Raw genomic sequence first — 17,521 nt, 5'->3', positions numbered from 1 at the left:
ACTGAAGAACAGGAAGTCTAGGCCAAGGACTACAGCCAATGCAAGGCTTGAATCTGCAAGAATAGCCAGAGGAAGGTTAGTCTCACCAGGCAGTTTTATTATTATACTAATCCAGCCCAAAGGGTGGTAGGTTCTCCATTGGCTAAGTACTATGGTCTCTCCTCCCATGTTCGTAGCTCCTCATGAGGTAATGCCATGTTCTGCCACAGGGCCTCTTGCATCAGGGTGTAAGATGCCCCTGTGTCGATTATGGCCTTCCCTCTCCAGTTCCTAACAGTCAGAGGAACCAATAGTTGTTGTGGAATAGGAATAAGACCGCTAGTTGTGCTGTCTAAAGGCTTCATGGTGGGCATTAAAGCTGACCCAATTGTATGCAAGTACAAATATCTGAGACGGTTTAGCCACAGCAGATTTATGGGTATACTGGGATGAGGGAACATGGTTTTTAGTTTGGAGGTGGTGCTTCCAGTCCTTCTCAAAACGGAGTCGCCAGGCGCACCAGATCATCCACATTCTGCACACGTTCTCGAAGTTGACTAGCAAGGCGGAGAACCATGGTCAAACTCCTTAAGAACATCTCCTGCTCAGTAATGTCAGCCTTCCATCTCCTACATAAACTCGATAGAAGGCAAAGTCCCGTATTGGCTCTGCTTCACCCTGGACTCTGTTACGAACACGTTCCGCCAGTTCATCCCCATAGTCCTCTGAGAGGAAGGCTAAGAGGAATATTTTTTGAAACTCTTCCCAGGTTGACACATGTTCACGGGCTATCTCCCACCATTATCTTGCTGTACCATGGAGAACACTGCGGAGGGTGGCAAGAACCTCCAAGTCAGTAAGGGGCCAGATAGATAAGAAAAACAGTGGATCAACATCATCTTCTGGGCTGCCAAAATTGGGGGAAAGTAGTTTGATAGGGAAGGAGCGCTCTTGAGGAGACATGACAGTGGCAGTGGGAGTTCTGTTGTTTAACAGTATCTTCAGAGGGCCTTTTGTAGTGCTACCTGTTCCTATTCCCTTACTGGCCAAGCCAGTGGCAGAGGTAAAACCTGAGGGAGGTGCAGAAAATTTGTCCAGAAGGGGAAAGCACTGCATTACCTCCTGGTGCAGCTCTTCCATTTGAAGGTCTGTGGCCTTCTGTGCTTTTCCATGTCATTAACGGTGTACTTTTGAGTCTGTTCAATCAAAAATCGTAGTTCCCCTGTGAGAAAGTTCTTCATGTCCTTCATAACTTCCTTCAGATAAGAACACACTCCCTTCACAACAGAGGCTGACTCCTCTGCTCTCTGTTTTTGTTCCTCCTCAAGAAAGATTATGACTTGATGATGGTTAGTTTCCATTTGTGTTTTGAACCGGTGCAGTTTTCCTTGAACATCCTGCTTCAGAGAATCTTGTAAATATTTTTGTCTCTGAACAACTTGTTGTTGGTTTTCCTCCATTTGACAGGGAAGGTAATCCAACCTCCGCTGCACATCCTCCATTTGACAGGGGAGGTAATCCAACCTCCGCTGCACATCCTCAATTTGACAGGGAAGGTAATCCAACCTCCGCTGCACATCCTCCATTTGACAGGGAAGGTAATCCAACCTCCGCTGCACATCCTCAATTTGACAGGGAAGGTAATCCAACCTCCGCTGCACATCCTCCATTTGACAGGGAAGGTAATCCAACCTCCACTGCACGTCTGTCTGATGAGCCTCCACACATTCACTGAGTTTGCTAATGGCATTCTCCTGCATTGTCAAACTATGATTGGTGTTTATTTTATTTTACCTTTATTTAACCAGGCAAGTCAGTTAAGAACATATTCTTATTTTCAATGACGGCCTGGGAACAGTGGGTTAACTGCCTGTTCAGGGGCAGAACGACAGATTTGTACCTTGTCAGCTCGGGGGTTTGAACTCGCAACCTTCCGGTTACTAGTCCAACGCTCTAACCACTAGGCTACGCTGCCGCCCCGTGTGTGTCCATTGATGTTCCATTTGTCCAGTGATCACAGAGACACCACTCCCAGTCTCGCTGGACAGGGTAACAGGAAGGGGTTGAGGGGAGGGTAATGGTGGAGATGTTATAGGTGAGCCGGAAGCCTGGGGATTAGGGTCAGTGCTATCCAACTCCATTAGTCCATCGAATCCTTCCACAATGAAAGAATCCCGAACATGATTACCATCAGTTGTGTCCACATTGACGCAGTATGGGGTTCCAACAAAAGACATGATTCAGTCTTGTGTGGATGGTGTCATGGGTGTTTCTCTTCAAGTCCCTGTTTGGGTGCCAATTCTGTAGCGGTATTTATTCGAGAGGGGTAAAGAAAGATTTTGTTCGGGTGCCAGGCAGGTATTAACCATGCCGAAAGGAAAAGATTAGAATAGAGAGAGTACCACTACCAGACCCACACACATCATCAGAAGAGACCCACACACATCATCAGAAGAGACTGCCTAGAGTGTAGCCTGTTTACCAGATAGCCAGAGAAGATAAAAGAGAACACAAACCCTATAAAACCCACATCACAGCACAAGGGAAACCCCACCAAGAATACCTCATACAATAATAATAATAATAATAATAATAATAATAATGGCAGAGCAATTGAACAGAAACTTCATACAAGAAAGAACCCAGTCATCAACAGAGGATTTGCAGTAATATGTATTATCTTCCATTGGAGAAGTACAGAGGGTATGAATGCGGGGGTTGTTCATAGACACAAAGGCCTTAAAAATGTACACAATCTTCTCGGCCACATGTCATTAGTACACCCCACCTCAATACAATTCAAAGAACAATACACAACTTACAAGCAACCTCACTTTTCACTAAAAATGTCCACCCAAATACTTCTGGCAGGGCAATAATAGTCCAGCTCTAATGAACTTCAATGGGAAGTGCATTTGAAAAAATGAAAAGTCTGGTTGCAGGTTAAAGCACTGGAACAATATCGGGAAGAGAAAGAGAACAAGAGAGATCTTAGTTGTGGTTTTCCGGCATGCTGGTGTACTGTCTGACCATCCGATGGTTTGTTGGTTTGTATGTCAAAGCTTCACAACAATGTTGCTACTAATCCATGCGATCCATAACCGGCGCGGTCCCAAACGATAACAACCACAACCTAGAACTGTCACATCGATGATTGAGTTAAATACTTTATCAACTACACACGCTGAAAATAAACCAAACTTCTGCAGCATAGTACACACAATCAACTGTTGCGCCAACCAAGAGCTCCTCCCCAAAGAGCTGAAAAAGCTGTCTTTATTTCCTCCTTCCTTACTGCTCTTAAAGTGGTAGCGCTCGGTGAAGGCTCCGTGCAGGATTTCGGCACAGGGTGCTATTCAGGATGCGGTCCATGTTGGAACTCCAGTGAAAACATATCACAGATGATGTGGCTTTGGAGTCCTGTATGACCCTTCACTGGAACTTGATAGTGAGTTACTGTACATCGACCAGAACTTTCTTGTTAATAAAATTATGTAAACATATACATTAAAATCCATATTAAACGCACTTTAAGATCTAATTCATTCCAGTTGTAACTTTTGTCTAATGTGACTGACCCTTTTCTTCAGCATTAAAGAGGCTAGACGGGACCTTTATTATTTAGAAGAAATGACGGCATACTTACAGACATATGAGAGTGTGCTTTACAACATCCACATCAGGTTTGACCACAGTGGTTAACCTACACTGGGCTAAGATATTCATATTAACAACCGAGTGAGAAAACTGCGTCGTCATGGAGCGATGGTTGCCCATAGGAGTCATCGAAAGAGTGATCTTGGCATTAATAAATTAAGTCTCCCCTTTGGAAAATTGATACCAATTTAAATTCAATCTGTAATAAAATACCCCTCAGGTCTTAATCTCTTTCACATGCAAAACCAATCAACACTCTTGGCTTGAGATGCACTGTCACGTTTTGACCTTTATTTCCTTTGTTTTGTCATTATTTAGTATGGTCAGGGCGTGAGTTGGGGTGGGCAGTCTATGTTTGTTTTTCTATGATTTGGGTATTTCTATGTTTCGGCCAAGGATGGTTCTCAATCAGAGGCAGGTGTCATTAGTTGTCTCTGATTGAGAATCATACCTAGGTAGCCTGGGTTTCACTGTGTGTTGGTGGGCGATTGTTCCTGTCTCTGTGCTTGCACCAGATAGGGCTGTTTTGGGTTTTCACGTTTTTTGTTTTGTTAGTTTGTTCATGTGTAGAGTCTTTATTAAAGAACCATGAATAGAAACCACGCTGCATTTTGGTCCGCCTCTCCTTCAACTCAAGAAAACCGTTACATGCACGAAATAAGCAAAGCTAGATTCGATCCAGTGACCAAAAGATATCCAAATAATATCTGTGCTGGTGTCCAACCGAGAATGGATCTGGTTCAATGAAATCAATGATGTTGCAAACAGCTAACCATAAATATGCTAAAATGAATTCAGCATGAGTACCTCTCCTTGTATACCTGATTTATATAGGTCACTAGAAAAAAACACAGCTGAGAAGAACCCATGCAGGTCTAGACCAGGATAAGCTTGTTTATGAGGTTGTGATTGCTCTGCTCTCCACTGTTAAGACCATATACAAGACTTGCATGCAGATGAGAAATCCCTCCAGTGTCAATGCTTTTCCTGGCTCGCAGGGCACAAAGGCTAATTTATGACAAATAAGGGCTTACTCTCAGCAAGGATCTTGATATCAGCTGGATGTCCCACTATTCCGGCCTCTCCTGCTTCCAAGGCCTTCAGCCTTCACGGAAATTTTGGGGCTGCCAAAAATAATTACCTATCAATCTTTCTGTCGGGAGACTAGAGGGAGAGAGAGTGAGAGAGAGGCTGAAAACATATTACATGAGGATAGATACTAGACTGTCTATTTAACCTGCCAGAAAAGCTGTTATAAGCCATTATATTATGTTAGAAGCCGTTAGCTACTGCTTATTAGAAAATCCTAACCTACAAACTGCCCCCTTTTCCTGGTTTCAAACGTCTCAGGTTCGCACAAAATGATAACAGGATATGAGGTCGACCACTATTTGAGAAATTGGATCTTTCTGTCTTTGTCAAAAAAAAGTAGTTCTGCTGAAGGCAGACTGTAACGATATTTTTATTTCTATTTTTTATTTTTTTTCACCTTTATTTAACCAGGTAGGCCAGTTGAGAACAAGTTCTCATTTACAACTGTGACCTGGCTAAGATAAAGCAAAGCAGATTGACAAAAACAACAACACAGAGTTACACATAAACAAACGTACAGTCAATAACAAAATAGACAAAAATCTATGTACAGTGTGTGCAAATGTAGAAGAGTAGGGAGTTAAGGCAATAAATAGGCCATAGAGGCAAAGTAATTACAATTTATCATTAACACTGGAGTGATAGATGTGCAGATGATGATGTGCAAGTAGAGATACTGGGGTGCAAAAGAGCAAGAGGATAAGTAACAATATGGTGATGAGGTAGTTGGGTGGGCTATTTACAGATTGGCTGTGTACAGGTACAGTGATCGGTAAGCTGCTCTGACAGCTTAAAGTTAGAGAGGAAGATATAAGACTCCAGCTTCAGTGATTTTTGCAATTCGTTCCAGTCATTGGCAGCAGAGAACTGGAAGGAAAGGCGGCCAAAGGAAGTGTTGGCTTTGGGGATGACCAGCACATAATACGAGTGGGTGCTGCTAGTGAGCAGTGAGCAGTGACCAGTGAGCTGAGATAAGGCGGGACTTACCTAGCATAGACTTATAGATGACCTGCAGCCAGTGGGTTTGGCGACTAATATGTAGTGTGAGTCAGCCAACGAGAGCATACAGGCTGCAGTGGTGGGTAGTATATGGGGCTTTGGTGACAAAACGGATGGCACTGTGATAGACTACATCCAGTTTGCTGAGTAGAGTGTTAGAGGCTATTTTGTCAATTACATCGCCGAAGTCAAGGATCGGTCGGATAGTCAGTTTTACAAAGGTAAGTTTGGCAGCATGAGTGAAGGAGGCTTTGTTGCAAAGTAGGAAACCGATTTTTGATGTAATTGTGGATTGGAGATGCCTAATGTGTGTCTGGAAGGAGAGTTTACAGTCTAACCAGACACCTAGGTATTTGTAGTTGTCCACATATTCTAAGTCAGAACCGTACAGAGTAGTGATGCTAGTTGGGCAGGAGGGTGCGGGCAGCGATGGGTTGAAGAGCATGCACTTAGTTTTACTTGCATTTAAAAGCAGTTGGAGGCCTCGGAAGGAGTGTTGTACTGCATTGAAACTCGTCTGGAGGTTTGTTAGCACAGTGTCCAAAGAAGGGCCAGATGTATACAGAATGGTGTCGTCTGCGTAGAGGTGGATCAGAGAATCACAAGCTGTAAGAGCGACATCATTGATATATACAGAGAAAAGAGTTGGCCCGAGAATTTAACACTGTGGCAACCCATAGAGACTGCCAGAGGGACGGACAACAGGCCCTCCGATTTGATACACTGAACTCTATCTGAGAAGTAGTTGGTGAACCAGGCGAGGCAGTCATTTGTGAAGCCAAAGCTGTTGAGTCTTCCGATAAGAATGCGGTAATTGACAGAGTCGAAAGCCTTGGCCAGGTCGATGAAGACGGCTGCACAGTATTGTCTCTTATCTAATGTTATTCTCACTGAGTAAACGGTCCTTTAGATTGTTGCCTATAAATCAAACTACCATTTAACGCTCATTATCGGCGCTTAAGGACCCTGTTATCTCTAGTTACTTAATGATGAATGTATGAAATGTAAATGTATTAATGTATTAAAATAAATGTATTAAGTGTCTAATGTGAGAATATGTGTCCCTCAAACTGCTCTTCTGAAACAGATGTGACCAGTAGTGGGTAGTTTACAAAGTTAATTACTGTACTGAATGATACATACTGTGGTGGAATAGAGAAATGTGATGATTGTCAATGACTGAGCTACATTCAGTTGTTAAGGAATGATCAAATTCAAAGTTATACAAATAACCATCTCACACAGTTTATTATAAGCTGTGGACTCATGAATTAATGACAAGTTCATATAGTTAGATAGTGGAAATTGTATGGTTTCCAAGGCAATGAATCATTTCAATCTATAAAGTAGAATACACAGAATAATTTCACACAACTTTACACTATTAAGTTGCGCCCAAAGATTTACTCCTCAAGCAATGGAACATTGGCGAAGGCACAAGAGATACCTCTTGAGGTTCACTCTGAGTCTGATAGGGGGATCGAGCAGGTATTCGTGGGAATATCTATCAATATCATAGATTCTTACAAGTTCTTTCTCCAGATAGACAGCAAGTTCTTTCTCTCTCTCTCTCTCTCTCTCTCTCTCTCTCTCTCTCTCTCTCTCTCTCTCTCTCTCTCTCTCTCTCTCTCTCTCTCTCTCTCTCTCTCTCGACCTGCGCACTAGGACCATGCCTCAGGACTACCTGGCTTGATGACTCCTTGCTGTACCCAGAGCACCTGGCCGTGCTGATGCTCCAGTTTTAATTGTTCTGCCTGTTCTGTTCTGCCTATGGAACCCTGACCTGTTCACCGGATGTGCTACCTGTCCCAGACCTGCTGTTTTCAACTCTCTAGAGACCGCAGGAACGGTAGAGATACTCTGAATGATCGGCTATGAAAAGCCAACAGACATTTACTACTGAGGTTCTGACCTGTTGCACCCTTTACAATCACTGTGATTATTATTATTTGACCCTGCTGGTCATCTATAAACATGTGAACATCTTGGCCATGTACTGTTATAATCTCCACCCGGCACAGCCAGAAGAGGACTGGCCACCCCTCATAATCTGGTTCCTCTCTAGGTTTCTTCCTGCCTTTCTACATCTGCATTGCTTGCTGTTTGGGGTTTTAGGCTGGGTTTCTGTGTAGCACTTTGTGACATTGGCTGCTGTAAATAGGGCTTTATAAAAAAAACATTTGATTATAGTATTGTACAAAGTATTGAATAGATTATAATATATACACTACCGTTGAAAAGTTTGGGGTCACTTAGAAATATCCTTGTTTTTGAAAGAAAAGCTATTTTTTTTGTCCGTCCAGCTTCATTAAATAGTGCCCACAAAACACCAGTATCAACACCAACAGTGAAGAGGCGACTCTGGGATGCTGGCTTTCTAGGCAGAGTTGCAAAGAAAAAGTCATATCTCAGACTGACCAATAAAAATAAAAGATTAAGATGGGCAAAATAACACAAACAGAGGAAAGCCAGCATCCCGGAGTCGGCTCTTCACTGTTGACGTTATATATATATCAAGGTTAATACCCCCTAAGGCAGGGTTCCCCAACTGGCAGCCTGTGGCTGAATCTAGTTGATGATCCCTGTACTAAGGGATATTATATGTAAAGACCTGGGTCAGATCTATGGCTTGCTATAGGTGAGAAAATCTCCAAGGTTTAGTATGTGGTCAGACTATAGTAACTGGTCTCTGACTGAAATGAAATATGCCTGTAACAATTAACTGCTATGAATTGCCACGGATTCACTAGAAGCTTCCACAACATTGTGCATTCCTTCAGCACAGATAATATTGTTGAAATAAGGTGTTATGTAGCACAAACCAATCACGAGAGAGACCGATGTATCACAGTTTTCGAGGTCTTGTTTCCTCATGGCATGGTGAGTCATGATGTGAAGATCTCTAACACAATAACAGCTTCATTGGGTCGATCTTTAAAACAATAATGGCTTCAGTGTGTCAACACAACTGGACTTTCAAAGGACAAGAAAACATATTTTCTCATTTTCCTCTGCCCTCTGCAGTACAGGTCATTTGGAGTTGAGTGGAGGAGTGGTACTGTGGCATTCATCCCTCTTGGGCATCCCAATAATACCTCCTTTCTCCTGAAGTGTACACTAATTCACTACTTCCCACAAAACTAAAAGCATTGGTGGAGGCTCAAGCTAGAGTAAGTTTCCACCATATTTATTTTCCATTTCCTTTCAAATCAGGGAAGGGAATTGAACAAGTGGACACTTTGGGAGGAAGGACATAGCCAGCTGTGTAGGCTCATCAGCTGTGTGCTCTCCTCTCCCAGGGGTCAAGGCATCAAGCGGGCAGCAGATTAATGTTTGAGATTTTAACTTGAAACTACATAAAATTGTTAAGATTGGTTTTCTTTTCACCTTCATGCTCTTGTCAAGTCCTGTCACTACCAGTATCTTAATGTTGGGCCATATGGTGGTCAAGAGACAGAATGAAAACATACAGGCTTATCCTACCACCCCTCAGGTCAAATACTTTCACTTTTCTGAGTTAGGGTGGCGTAATAATTTGGAAAGTAGTGGAAGACTTTGGTTCCTAGGCACAGTGCATGGGGAGAGATGACACAGATGTTGGTGGTTTAATCTCCCTTGACTCATTCGTTCCTGAATGTCACTTTGCTTAGAAAAATGCTTGTGATGACGAATAGAAATTCCCCATAGGTTCAATATCAAAGCGATATTAAAACGCCCCCAGGTCAGAGACACAGCCAGAGTTTGCTCACAGAGCTTTATTAGATATATCCTATGGGAAATGGAGGACATTAGCTTCTGCTGGGGTGTGCTGGGTCTGTGGCACGTATTCATGGATACCAAGGGAAGTCAGGCTTCCCTAAAAAATGGACCAATGAAAAAAAACATATATAACATTAAATAATTTAGCTTTTGTCTCTCTGTGTTTCATATTTTTCCTTCAATTCGCAACAGGCTGAATGAATCTCACCTGAGAAAGCAACTGAGGGACCAAACAGCTCCCCTCTGTCTCTGTATGTGTATCCCATCTATCTGATGTTGTCTTGTCAAAATATTTTTAATTTCACTTTCCATCTACGGACTGAACATACTCCCCTGCAACTCGCCTCACCCAATGTGGTACAGATCCTCTATTTTTATACTTAAGTACTGGAACCCCCATCAAAAGCTAGCCAGCTAACTGGCTACTAGCTAGTAGAGAGGCCCATCAGCCACTCCTTGGGCTACAATACCTATTTTGCCAATTGGACCGGACTACCAACGTAATTCTGCCCGAGGGGGATTTTATCAACTGGCTCCTCTGTTGCCACGTCCCCTGAATGCCCACCCGCTAGCCTGCTATACGCGGCCCGCTAGCTGTCTAGAGCACATCGGACTGTTAGCTTAAGAGACCCATCAGACAAATTCTTTGGCCACAATACCCATTTTGCCAATTGGCCTGGTTTACCACACGGAGCCCTGCTGATCCGTCCTCTGAACCTGAACCCCCAACAGAAGCTAGCCAGCTAACTAGCTACTAGCTAGTCAACTAGCCACTGATAGCGGTCATCAGCTACCTTTAGCCTGGACAACTCTCGCCAGTCTGCCAAGCGTGACTCAAACCAGAGCAAATCTGACTTATTTTTCTCCTTATCTCCAGATTCCTACCGCAAGCTCTGAACCTTTTTTTTCGCCCACCTGGATCATCGCAGCTAGCTAGCTGCTATCCGAGTGGCCACTCCTGGCTAACGTCTCTGTCCCGAGGCAAGAATCAATTAGGCTGGAGCTAGCCTTGCTAGGCCAATCCGCTAAGCCCATCTCCCGGCTAGCCGTAGAGGTCCATCAGCCACTCCTTTGTCTTCAATACCTATTTTGCCGACTGGCCTGGACCCGCACCGACCCATCGCGACTCGACAACTGACGTGATTCGCCCGAGGGGGTCTCTCAGCTGGCTCCTCCATCGCGACGTCCCCTGAATGCCCATCCACTAGCCTGCTATCCGCTGGCCCGCTAGCTGTCTAGAGCACATCGGACTGTTAGCTTAAGAGGCCCATCGGACAAATTCTTTGGCCACTATACCTATTTTGCGAATTGGCCTGGTTTACCACACGGAGCACTGCTGATCCTTCTACCGACGTAACTGCACGAGGGGGCCACAACAGACTTTGTTCCGTCGCGACGTCCATCTAAGGCCCTTCTTCTAGCTTGCTAGCCCCGGCCCGCTAGCTGCCTTAAGCCACTCACTGGACTCCTATGATCACTCGGCTACGCATGCCTCTCCCTAACGTCAATATGCCTTGTCCATTGCTGTTTTGGTTAGTAAATATTGCCTTATTTCACTGTAGAGCCTCTTGCCATGCTCAATACGCCTTAGTTAACACTTTAGTTCCACCTCCCACACATGCGGTGATATCACCTGCTTTAAATTATATTTCTAGAGACAATATCTCTTTCATCGTCGCTCTATGCACAGGTTTACCCCTACTCTATTCACATCCTACCATACCCTTGTCTGTATATTATGCCTTGTGGGGGTAAATTCCATTGTGCCCAGAAATCTGCTCCTTTTACTTTCTGTTCTGAGCGTACTAGACGTCCCAGTTCTTTTATCCTTTAGCCGTACCCTTATCCTACTCCTCCTCTGTTCCTCTGGTGATGTGGAGGTTAATCCAGGCCCTGCAGTGCCTAGCTCCACTCCCAGGCGCTCTCATTTGTTGACTTCTGTAACCGTAAAAGCCTTGGTTTTATGCATGTTAACATTAGAAGCCTCCTCCCTAAGCTTGTTTTATTCACTGCCCTAGCACACTCTGCCAAGCCGGATGTCCTAGCTCTATCTGAATCCTGGTTTAGGAAGACCACAAAAAATCCTGAAATTTCCATCCCTAAATATAACATTTTCCGGCAAGATAGAACTGCCAAAGGGGGCGGAGTTGCAATCTACTGCAGGGATAGCCAGTAGAGTTCTGTCTTACTATCCAGGTCTGTGCCCAAACAATTTGAGCTTCTACTTTTAAAAATCTGTGTCACGAATCTCGCCGAAGATGGTGCCTCTTCCTGTTCGGGAGGCGCTCGGCGGTCGTCGTCGCCGGCCTATTAGCTGCCATCGATTCCCTTTCCGTTTGTTTCTGTTTTGGGGTTTAATTGGGTACACCTGTTTTGAGTTAGTGTTTGTTTGTAGGCTATTTAAGGGCACGAGGCCCACTGGGTATTTGTGCGGGCTTGTTCTCTGTTATTTTGGTGTTGGTGTATAAGTGTTATCTCATTATTTTCCGGACAGTTTTAGTCCTGTGTATTTTGGACTGGTGGTTTCATGCGCCCTAGTGTTGGCATGTCCATGTCTCCGCTGTCGTTGGAATAAATAGATTCACGTACGATATTACCTGCTCTCTGCGTTTGACTCCTCCACCACACCATTTATAGAAGTCGTAACAATCCGCCTCTCCAGAAACAAGTCTCTTACTGTTGCCACTTGCTATAGACCACCTTCTGCCCCCAGCTGTGCCCTGGACATCATATGTGAATTGATTGCCCCCATCTATCTTCAGAGCTCATGCTGCTAGGTGACCTAAACTGGGACATGCTTAACACCTCGGCCATCCTACAATCTAAGATTGATTCTCTCAATCTCACACAAATTATGAATGAACCCACCAGGTACAACCCCAAATCCGTAAACACGGGCACCCTCATAGATATCATCCTAACTAACCTGCAATCCAAATACAGCTCTGCTGTCTTCAACCAGGATCTCAGCGATCACTGCATCATTGCCTGCGTCCGTAATGGGTCTGCGGTCAAGCGACCACCCCTCATCACAGTCAAACGCTCCCTAAAACACTTCAGCGAGCAGGCCTTTCTAATCGACTTGGCCCGGGAATCCTGGAAGGATATTGACCTCATTCCGTCAGTAGAGGATGCATGGTTGTTTTTTAAAAATTGACAGTTGTAGGAAAGAGTTTGGTGACACTTTCCATGGGCAGGCCTGTGCTGAAGAAGATGTTCCAGAGAGCTGTTCTCCTCTTCTCATCAGGATACACCTGCTGTCTGGCCAAGAGAGGCGTCCCTTTTCCCCAACCCAGCTTCAAGGGTCAACTAGAGGGAGCGGTGTGCTTCTGCCAGTATGTCTCCCAGCAGCTCAGCAAAGGGGAGTGGTCATACGAGGGTAGAGTGAGCAGCCATTTGAAATGTCTATTGAAGTTAACTGTTACGTCTTTAAATGCGTCATTTTTTGCACATTGTAATATGCATCACATTTTTGAGAAACATAAGTCAATATAACTTTAAAACAGTAAGACATTTTTCAATAAATACAATTGGTAAAGTTTGAGGGGAATAATGTCCTATTAGACTTGAGGACACAAGACAACATATTTAACTGATGTCTCTACAAGTGATCATGAAAAATCAACACATTTCAGGGATTGTTCCATCAGTTAACAAATCCCTATTTAACCCCCATAGACTGGGTCAATTATTTTCCCATTAACAGTATTAACACAGACCACTCATTACTCAACACGTATTCATTCAAGATCTGTGTCAAATGCTGATGAGTGCATAGTTGCTGAACTATAGTGTACATGTTGTGGAGACCATATTGTGTAGGCTTGAGACTGTCGTGCAGAGTTCCCTTACTACTTATGATAAAGACTGTTAACTTTGCCTTCTGGTGTCACTTTTTCTGAAACAGAAACATATGACAAATTCATGCTCGGGCCATGCCCCATACACTTTTTATCAATATTTACAACATTCAGTAAACGGATTCAGGAAATGAAGCAGAGAGGTGACACACGGCGTTGCCAGAGGGGTCCGTAACAACCGAACCTGACGAACAGCAGGGAAAATCTTGTTCAGATAATGTCCTTGGCTTGTCACCAGGGTGATGTTTGAGTCAGCCAAGGAACACACAACCTAATGGAATGTGTCTCTAGTGAAAACACAACCTGAATGACTAACACTTTGACATGTTACTGATGAAAATATATTCAGTATATTTGCATGTATAAGACATGTGAAATTATTGTAGCACAAGCTGTCCTCCTAGTAATTAATTAAGTGATAAGGCCTGAGGAGGTGTGATATATGGCCAATGTACCACAGCTAAGGACTGTTCTTAGGCAAGACGCAATACATAGTACCTGGATACAGCCCTTAGCCTTGGAATATTGGGCATATACCACAAACCCCCAGAGGTGTGTTATTGCTATTCTAAACTGGTTACCATCGTAATTAGAGCAGTAAAAATAATTATTTCGCCATACCCCTGGTATACGGTCTGTCAGCCCATCAGCATTCAGGGTTCGAACCACCCCATTTATAATTAAGCATTAAGTCCCAAAGAGGTGTGGTATATGGCCAAACTGGTTACCAACGTAATTTGAGAAGTAAAAATAAATGTTTTGTCATACCCATGGTATTCGGTCTGATAAACTGTACCATGGCTGTCAGCCAATCAGCATTCAGGGCTCTAACCACCCAGTTTATAATTAAGCAATGAGGTGCCTTATTGTTATTGTAAACTGGTAACCAACGTGATTAGAGCAGTAAAAATAAATGCTTTGTCATACCTGTCGTATACGGACTGATATACCATGGCTGTCAGCCAATCAGCATTCAGGGCTCGAACCACCCAGTTTATAATAATATTTATACCATTGTTGAATACTCGTTTCTGATTGGCTTGAAGGGCATTCTAGAGCGTGCATTATTTCCCTATGTATATCAGCAAGATAGAATCCATTGGCTATAGTTCATTCTTACATGTTCTATGTTTGAGCTGCTTTTGAAATTAAAAAGTAAAATTTAAAACATTATTGGCATTGTTGAATTAGATTTTCATAATAGCAAACTAGGACTGATGGTTTGGTTAGTTTGAATGAATGAACCATTAGACTGTTCTCTACAATATTATAACCTTAATATGCTTTACTTGACAGTGTTGATTAAATGAAAACGTTAATTTGCTGTGACCGTTGCTAGTTTAGACTACATTGCTCTTGGTTGTATTTGGGTGTGTTCGCAAATTCCCTCTGGAGTGTGTTCCCTCTGGAGTGTGTTCGTAAATTCAGAGCATTTAGCTCTAGGATCATTCAGAGCGTACACTAGACGCTCTGACCAAGGAGTAGGGTTGATCAGAGTGTTCTGACCTCACAACTGGCAGTCAGGTACCCAAACTAACTTGTTGAAATTGGCTATCTTGCTAGCTACTTCGAGACACAAATGACAGAACACCTCACTCTGACCATTTATCTCGCCTTAGCGGAGCTGGTTAGGCTGTTTGAGTGCAGAAGTGCAGAATAACTGCTGAATTTACGAACGCTTAACACCCATTGAATGTGGCCGATGTAAGTAAACGTCGGCAAAAACGCTAAATTAAATTGTTGCCAGCAGCACAGTTATAGGCACCAATGCTCTGGATAAGATAAAAACAGTCTAACCAGCTCTGCTAGGGTGAGTAAAATGGTCAGAGTGAGCTGTTCTCTCATTTGTGTCTGGAATTGCTACCAAGTTAGCTTGGGTGTTTGACTGCCGTTGTGAGGTCAGAACGCTCGGATCAACCCTACTCCTTGGCAAGAGTGTCCAGTGTACCCTCTGAATGCTCCGAGAGTGAAACTCTGAATTTACCACTGGACAATCTGACAACTCCCTGAATTTACAAACACCCAGAGCGCACTCTGGCACTCCAGATTGAATTTACGATCACACACTAAACCTAGCTAGTAATTTCTTATGCTAACAAGCTAGCAAGTGGTGGCATAGCAACAGCATTAACTTCCGGTAGACAGGTGAAGCGCTAGTATGCTCAACTGAAAGGATACCGTTTGTTTACAGTATACTAAAATGAACTAATATGATATAGTATGTAGTATATACTTATTAAGTGTATAGTATACAGTATGTTAGTATGGGTATTCAAATACAGCTATTGTCTTCAAAGAGGGTGCATGCGGAAATTCAGCCTGTTAGCTAAGTAAAAAAATATATAATTAATTTCTAATTTAGTTTTGTATTCAGCAGATTTCATTTAGAAAAAGCCCATGTTTTCACTCACGAACCTGCAGCCAGTAGTTACAGGAACTTGTCAATTGACTGGGTGTTCAAAGTTGGTGCTGTTCTGCCGCCGTGGAGCAGAGCCAGAGTTCTATTGAGCAGTGACCACTTTTTGATCATGCCTGTGATGACATCCCATTCCATTCCCTCCAAACATGCTAAATTGCCAGTAACTTTTGGAACATATACAGTGCATTTGGAAACTATTCAGACCCTTTGACTTTCTCCACATTTTGTTATGTTACAGCCTTATTCTAAAATCTATTAAATATGTTTATTTTCTCATCAATCTACACACAGTACCTATAATGACAAAGCAAAAACAGAATCTGTAATTTTTGCATAACTATTCAGACCCTTTAGTCAATACCTTGTTGAAGCACCTTGGCAACAATTACAACCTCGAGTCTTCTTGGGTTGGACAATGCAAGCTTGGCACACCTGTATTTAGGAAGATTCCCCCATTCTTCTCTGCAGATACTCAAGCTACTTTCAGGTCTCCCCAGAGATGTTAGATCGGGTTCATTCCGGGCTCTGGCTGGGCCACTCAAGGACATTCCTGCATTGTGCTTAGGGTCGTTGTGCTGTTGGAAGGTGAACCATCGCCCCAGTCTGACGTCCTGAGCACTCTGGAGTAGGTTTTCATCAAGGATTTCTCTATACTTTGCTTTGTTCATCTTTCCCTCAAACCTTACTAGTCTCCCAGTCCCTGCCGCTAAAGAAAATCCCCACAGCATGATGCTGCCACCACTATGCTTCACTGTAGAGATGGTGCAGATTTCCTCCAGACATAATGCTTAAAAAAAAAAAACTTTATTTCACTAGGCAAGTCAGTTAAGAATAATGCTTGGCATTGTGCTTGGCATTCAGGCCAAAGAGTTAAAACTTGTTTTCATCAGACCAGAGAATCTTGTTTCTCATGGTCAGATAGTCCTTTAGGTGGCTTCTGGCAAACCCCAAGCAGGATGTTTATTTATTTTACTAGGCAAGTCAGTTAAGAACAAATTCTTATTTTCAATGACAGCTTAGGAACAGTGGGTTAACTGCCTTGTTGAGGAGCAGAAGAACTCAATTCAATCTTGCAACCTTTTGGTTACTAGTCCAACGCTCTAACCACGAGAATACCTGCCGCTGTCATGTGCCTTTTACTGAGGAGTGGCTTCCGTTTGGCCACTCTACCATAAAGGCCTGATTGGTGGAGTGCTGCAGAGACAGTTGTCCTTCTGTAAGGCTTTCCCAACTCTGGAGCTCTGTCAGAGTGACCATCGGGTTCTTGGTCACCTCCCTGACCAAGGCCTTTCTCCCCCGATTGCTTTAAGAATTAATTAGGGCACTGTGTTCTTGTGGACATTCAATGCTGCAGAAATGTTTTGGTACCCTTCCACAGATACAGTGGGGCAAAAAGTATTTAGTCAGCCACCAATTGTGCAAGTGCTCTCACTTAAAAAGATGAGAGAGGCCTGTAATTTTCATCATAGGTACACTTCAACTATGACAGACAAAATGAGAAAAAAATCCAGAAAATCACATTGTAGGATTTTTAATTAATTTATTTGCAAATTATGGTGGAAAATAAGTATTTGGTCACCTACAAACAAGCAAGGTTTCTGGCTCTCACAGACCTGTAACTTCTTATTTAAGAGGATCCTCTGTCCTCCACTCATTACCTGTATTAATGGCACCTGTTTGAACTTGTTATCAGTATAAAAGACACCTGTCCACAACCTCAAACAGTCACACTCCAAACTCCACTATGGACAAGACC

This window comes from Oncorhynchus gorbuscha, linkage group LG06 (genome assembly GCF_021184085.1).
Source record: "Oncorhynchus gorbuscha isolate QuinsamMale2020 ecotype Even-year linkage group LG06, OgorEven_v1.0, whole genome shotgun sequence".
NCBI classification, from domain to species: domain Eukaryota; kingdom Metazoa; phylum Chordata; class Actinopteri; order Salmoniformes; family Salmonidae; genus Oncorhynchus; species Oncorhynchus gorbuscha.
The sequence above is the reverse complement of the archived record's forward strand: the minus strand, read 5'-3'. Positions refer to the sequence as shown.